Source organism: Leucoraja erinacea, chromosome 28 (assembly GCF_028641065.1).
Source record: "Leucoraja erinacea ecotype New England chromosome 28, Leri_hhj_1, whole genome shotgun sequence".
Taxonomy (NCBI): Eukaryota; Metazoa; Chordata; class Chondrichthyes; order Rajiformes; family Rajidae; genus Leucoraja; species Leucoraja erinaceus.
This window is the reverse complement of record NC_073404.1, coordinates 21,295,121-21,301,590: the sequence shown is the minus strand read 5'-3', so window position 1 is coordinate 21,301,590 and position 6,470 is coordinate 21,295,121.

The following is a 6,470-nucleotide window of genomic DNA, read 5'->3' as shown; positions in this document are numbered from 1 at the left end:
CCAAGAAAATTTAGTCAGGAGGAACTCAGCGGGTGCGGCAGCATCTATGGAGCGAAGGAAATGGGCAACGTTTCGGGCCAAAACCATTCTTCAGTTTCCAGCATCTGCAGTTCCTTCTTAAAAATGTAGTCAAATGGTTTTGCTGCTCTGAAAGCCAAGTGAAATTTTCATATGAGAAAAGAGGATTGATTCTATAATACTGCTATGCTCTTAGGTAAGCTTCCTTTATTATGTACTGATTTCTGTAGGGAACACATCTATAGGTAAAAATATTGTTCAAACCTAAGTGTATGTACATGGTAATTCTATAGTCTTTCGTACTCATTGCGGTCATATTAGTAAGCTGCAGAAATCATAGACAATTTTTAAATATTGCAACTCTGATACAATGATATATGCTTCTTGCAAATTTTAACCATCTGTTGGCAGACAGTGGAATCACCTCTCCATTCCTGATAATATTCATGAACTGAATTGCCCAAAGTTGCAGGAACCAACTTGTAGTGAACAAGTACACTCAAGAATCACCGATTGCATCATGGCTTGGCATGGCAATTCCAATACACAGGAATGCAGGAGGCTGAAGCGAGTGGCGGACTCCGCCTGGTCCTCAAATAGGTGACATCTATCATCAATGAGGCCAGTTCATTGGCTATATTTAAGAGTGAGTTAGATGTGGCCCTTGTGGCTAAAGGGATCAGGGGGTATGGAGAGAAGGCAGGTACAGGATACTGAGTTGGATGATCAGCCATGATCATATTGAATGGCCGAATGGCCTACTCCTGCACCTATTTTCTATGTTTCTATCACACTAACAGGGTAAGGCCCCTTTCTTGCTGCTGCTGTTCGGCAGTAGACACAGATGCCTTAAGTCCCACATCGCTATGTTCAAGACATACTTTCCTACAACTATCCAGTTCCTGAACTGACCAGCAAAACTCTAATATTGACAATCCATTTCAGCAGCTATCTTGTTTTGATAAGTAATTTAAAAATATAGAACTAATAATGATTGCTGACAAAAATGAACGTGTGGTTGAGAACCACATCACAAAGTAATACAGTGCAGAAACAGGCCTTTCGTCCCAACTTGCCAACGCTGACCAACATGCCCCATCTGCACTAGTCCCACCTGCCTGCATTTGGCCCATATCCTTCTAAACCTATCCTATCCATGTACCTATCTAAATGTTGCGATAAAGTGTGCCTCAACTACCTCCTCTGGCAGCTTGTTCCATACATCCAGCACACTTTGCGTAAAAAATTTAACCCTCAGGTTCCTATTTAATCTTTGCCCCTCACCTGAAATCTATGTCCTCCGGTTCTTGAGTCCCCTACTTTGGGCAAACAACTCTGTTTACCCGATTTATTTCTCTCATGATTTTATACAGCTCTATAAGGTCACCTGTCATCCTCCTGTGCTCCAAGGAATAAAATCCTAGCCTGCTCAACTTCTCCCTGTAGCTCAGGTCCATGAGTCCTGGCATCATCCTCGTAAATCTTCTCTGTACCCTTTCCAGCTTGTCAACATCTTTCCTATAACATGGTGACCAAAACTGAACACAAAACTCTAGCCTCACTGACGTCTTATGTAACTGCAGCATGACTTCCCAACTCAATACTCTGACTAATGAAAGCCAATATGCCTAAAGCCTTTTTGACCACCCTATATACTGTACCTCTGACACGACTTTCAAGGAATTATTCACCTGCACTCCTAGATCCCTCTGTTCTACAACACTCCCCAGAGCACTGCAATTCACAGTGTAGGTCCTGCCCATGTTAGACTTTCCAAAATGCAACACCTCACATTTCTGTATTAAATTCCATCAACATTTCCCCAACAACCTGTCCAAGCGATCAAGATCCTGCTTCATTACGAAACTGATGCTTAATCGAACCAACAGAACTAGAGCCACCAGATTCAACTAAAGGGAAAAAAGGCCAAACGCGCTGGATTTAACTCAACAGGTCTGGCAGCATTTCTGGAGAACATAGATGCCCGAATATATAGATCGGCATCTGAATGGAATTTTACGAACTGTCCAATTTCCATTTAAACCTGGACAGATTTGCGAGGGGGCGGGTGGATCGGTTGTAGAATTGTTCATAATCTAATCCACAATTGAAGATACTATCTTCTTCGTGGCTTGGAAACCATTTACATTTCATGCTGACTGGCACCTTTCCCAAAGGAAAACCCAGAACATTTGGTGAAAGGAGCTCAATGCAATGCTCATCAGATGCTGCCTGACCCGCCGACTTCCTCCAGCGCCTTGTGTCTAGCTCAGTATTCCAGCATCTGCAGCTTCTTCTGTCAGTATGCTTGCTTGCGAAGTTGGAGGAATGCTTTACCTGTCCGGTTGGTAATCGTCTATCGGTTTCAGTCGATCCCTCCAAGCCCGCATGTTTCCCGGTATTCCCTCCTTTCCACTCTCAAAGGATCCACGATGTTTCCCGGTTTGACGGCTATTACTGTCAATATCCCCTTATTCCTTTATGCTTGTTCTTTATTTTCTTGCCTTGTTTAAACCCTCGCATTATTGGCGATTTCCTTTCTTTTTCATCGTGATATTCGTGTAATGCACAGCACTGTTTAAATTCCACCGTCTAGTCTCACACAAAAATCTAATGAAAAAGCGCCCCCCCCCCCCCCCCCTCCACACACACAATATTAGAAAAATCAAGGTAAGGATGAGGAAGACTAGTTTGGCCATTTTGTTTCCTTGCACTCAGAGGAAGTGCCCAGTTGTCTGTATACTTTATCCGAGTATAAATAATGAGACATGGTCTGTCTGAAGAAACGTCCCAACCTGAAACTTCGCCTGTCCGTTCCCTCCCCCAGACGCTGCCTGAACCGCCGAGTGACTTCAGCTCAAGATCCCAGCAACCCGTGTCTCCATTGGCCTTGAAGCTGATTTCTACGCTTCCTCAAACATGTTGAATGTCTGCTGTTTCGGGGTCAGGGAAACCGTAGATGTAAAAGTGTGGTCTGAGAGATCCCCACGCAATCTCGGGACCACGTTCAGCGATTTGTTAACTGGAAGCCCCAGGTGCTGGAAATGCAAAATTAAAAATAAATAAATATATGAAATTACTTAACAGGTTAGGCAACGACTGCAGCAAGAGAAACTGGTGACGTTTCGGGTCAAAGACCGTTGAGTTTTCATTTTCATTTAATGTTTCTAATCTATCCGTAACTTTGGATCTAAGGTTTAGTTTAATTGGTAAAGATATCCGAAAGCTGCAGAAGGTGCCCAACCGCAAAACGACGAATTTAACGAGTGGATTGCAGTGGGTGCTGTAAAGGAAAATAAACCCTTTGTCTTCGGCTGGAAACGTTGACTGATTCTCTTCGGAACAGATTTTTTCCAGAAATACACTTTATTTAGAATGAGAAATATAAAACAAAAACGATGCATTCTCATTGTCGATAAATGAATGAAAACTTTATTGTCATTCAGATATACACCTAGACACAGTGCACCTTGAACGAAATTTCGTTGCATTTTACTCTCCAAAATCAGTTAAAAGTTAAAAGTTCCAGGTGCGTCCATAAAAATGCCTCATGCGCATGGTTCTGTAAAATAAATATATATTAAAAAGTTTTTAAAAAGTGACGATCATTTAAAAAGTTCTAGCCCTCGAGCTTTTTTGATTGTTCAGAGGTTACCATCACATGAAGCTGTTGCAGAACCTGGCTGCCGCGCTCTTCATGCTGTGGTACCTCCTCCCAGAGTTAAGCAGTATGAACAGTCCAAATTGTGGGTGGGCGGGGAACTCTGATAATGCCCTTAGCTCTACTCAGACAGCGCTTGTACCCCAGGGCCCATGAAATTGCAGAGAGAAGTCCCAGGGGCCCACCAAACATTGCCGCTGTCCTCACCACTCTCTGAAGGCACTTCACAGTCCCACCGAACAGCGCCGCCCCTGCCGCCCACCAATCTGGCCATGCAGCTGGTCATGACCGACTCAATTGTTCTTCTGTACCCGTGGCGAGGATGGGATTCCACCGACTGTAAACTTCTCAACCTGCGGAGGAAGTACAACCGCTGCTGTGCCCACCGGGCCTGCTTCCAGAGATGCAGATGTTTGTGGACCCCTGTTTGACTGTGCTCCGTTCTATGCCACCCCCCAACCCTGATGCATTTTGGCCTGCTCCACTGCTGAGTTGTTGATGCAAAGTGGAGTGTGACTGGGCTGAATTTTCCTTCTGAAATCGACGACAATCTCCTTGGTTTTGTTCACATTTGGGAGAAGGTTGTTCCTGCTGCACCAACTCACCAGCTGTTCCACCTCCTCTCTATATGCCTGGTCGTCGTTATTGCGGATGAGGCCCACTACTGTTGTGTCATCCGCGTATTTGATGATATGGTTAGTAGTGGACCTGGCGATTCAATAGTGTTGCTGGGTTGAGTTTAATTTATTGTCATTTGTGTACCGAGGTACAGTGAAAAGCTTTTGTTGCATGCTAACCCGCCAACGGAAAGGCAACATATAATTGTGATCGAACCATTCACGATGTACAGATACATGATAAAGGGAATAACGTCTATAACGTTTAGTGCAGGATAAATCCAGTAACGCCAGTACTCAATAGTGTTTGCACCAGGGACAGATTTACATATAAGCTTCACAAGCTTAAGCTTAGGGCTTCGAAATCTAGGGGGGCCTCGGCCTCACGTATAAAACTTTTGACATAGTGGCTTTGTTACAAAACCTACCATCAGTGGTGCTGTGCTTGCGATTCCGGAGGCTTTGGTGGTGTGTGGGTGGGGGGTGAGTGGGGGTGGGGCGGGATTCATGCAGGCGGCCCTCAGCAAAGGGATACCAGGGCTCCGCGATGTTGAAATCAGCGCAGCACAGCCCGAGGCTGGGAGCTCCGCAAACCACAGCTCTGATGTTGAAGCAGCAGGCCCAACACTCCAGAGCTTCAAACGGCGATCCAGGTAAGGCATCGCCCGCTCCGCGGTGAATCCAATATGTATTTTAAAACCAACTGTTTAATGACAACATACAGTAGGATCTAAAAGTGTCAGACTGTCACTGTCAGGTAGTCATGGTCCTCTAGTCGTGGGGGTGGGGGATTAGGAGGGGGGGCCTCACAAGTGAAATAGCCTAGGGCCTCTCTTCATCTAAATCCGGCCATGGTTTGCAACTATATTTAAACATACCTTCCAGCTTTTTCTGAGATGGCAGCTACGGAGAGGAGACAGTTGCCCATTTCTTCGCAGAGTGTGCATTTGCGAAGAGGGTTTGAGGAACAATGCAAAGGTCTTTGTTCAGCCCCAGCAGCTCCATTCTGTTTTACGGGTTTTTTCCAGGGACACATTAAGAGATGAGCATCAAATGCTGCTAAAAGATCAACAGCTTGGTGAAGGACGATCTTTGGCGAAAACGTGTTGGCCTTCCAACAGTGAGATGTCTGTCAAAGAAATTTACCGACTGGCCCATTCCAAACTGCAGGAGTGTGTGCTGAGGGATGCACTCAAGCTTCGTGCAGCCAACTCCAAGACTCTGTCGGGAAAGAAACCAGTCTTGTCCTTCTGCTTTTGGATATTGAGGGGCAATGTCCGGTGCGGACACTCCTCAAAGAAAGGAAGGTTTACCACACCAGGGGGGCACATGAATGGCAACCACTGCTGAGTATGACACTAATGCATGTGTAGATGCTGAGAATTTCTAGAGTTTTTGTTTTGTATAAAAAGACACAAAGTAACTCAGCGAGTCTCAGGCAGCATCTCTGGAGAACATGGATTGGTGACGTTTCTGCTAGGGATCTTTCTTCAGACTGATTTTTGGAGCAGGACAAAGCCTGACAAGTTCCATTCATTTCTCCAAAGTGCCGTCTATATTTTTGGTTCCCCTTTCCCCTGAAGAAGTCTGAAGAAGGGTCTTGACCGAAATCGTCACCTATTCCTTTTTTTCAGAGATGCTGCCTGTGTGGCTGAGTTACTTCATCTTTTTTTGTCTGTCTGAAGGTGGGGGATATTCGGGGGGGGGGGGGGGGGGGGGGGGGGGGGGGGGGGATGGATTGGCAGGTGGATGGGCCAAACGCCAGAGTTGAAAAGGCAGAAGTAGTGCAACGAAAGGATTGAAGATTTGCACACATCGAAGCGAGAGGAAGAAATGGTGGAGGAAAGTGAGGGGAGAAATGAGTACGAGTCTTGGTGAGGAACTGGGGGGGTTACTTAAAATTTGACAATTTAATGCTCTGATATATTTTAGTCTGGGTAAATATTTTTGGAAATAGAAAAGGTTCTGTGATATGTGCTCCAGAGGACAAGCCGCCCTTCACTTCACCACGAACTGATCTCACCAGCAAAGATCATAGTCCGCTCAATGGTACACAAACATGCTGGAGAAACTCAGCGGGTGCAGCAGCATCTATGGAGCGAAGGAAATAGGTGACGTTTCGGGCCGAACCCCATCTCCGAAGAAGGGTTTCCTGAAGCAGGGTTTCAGATTCA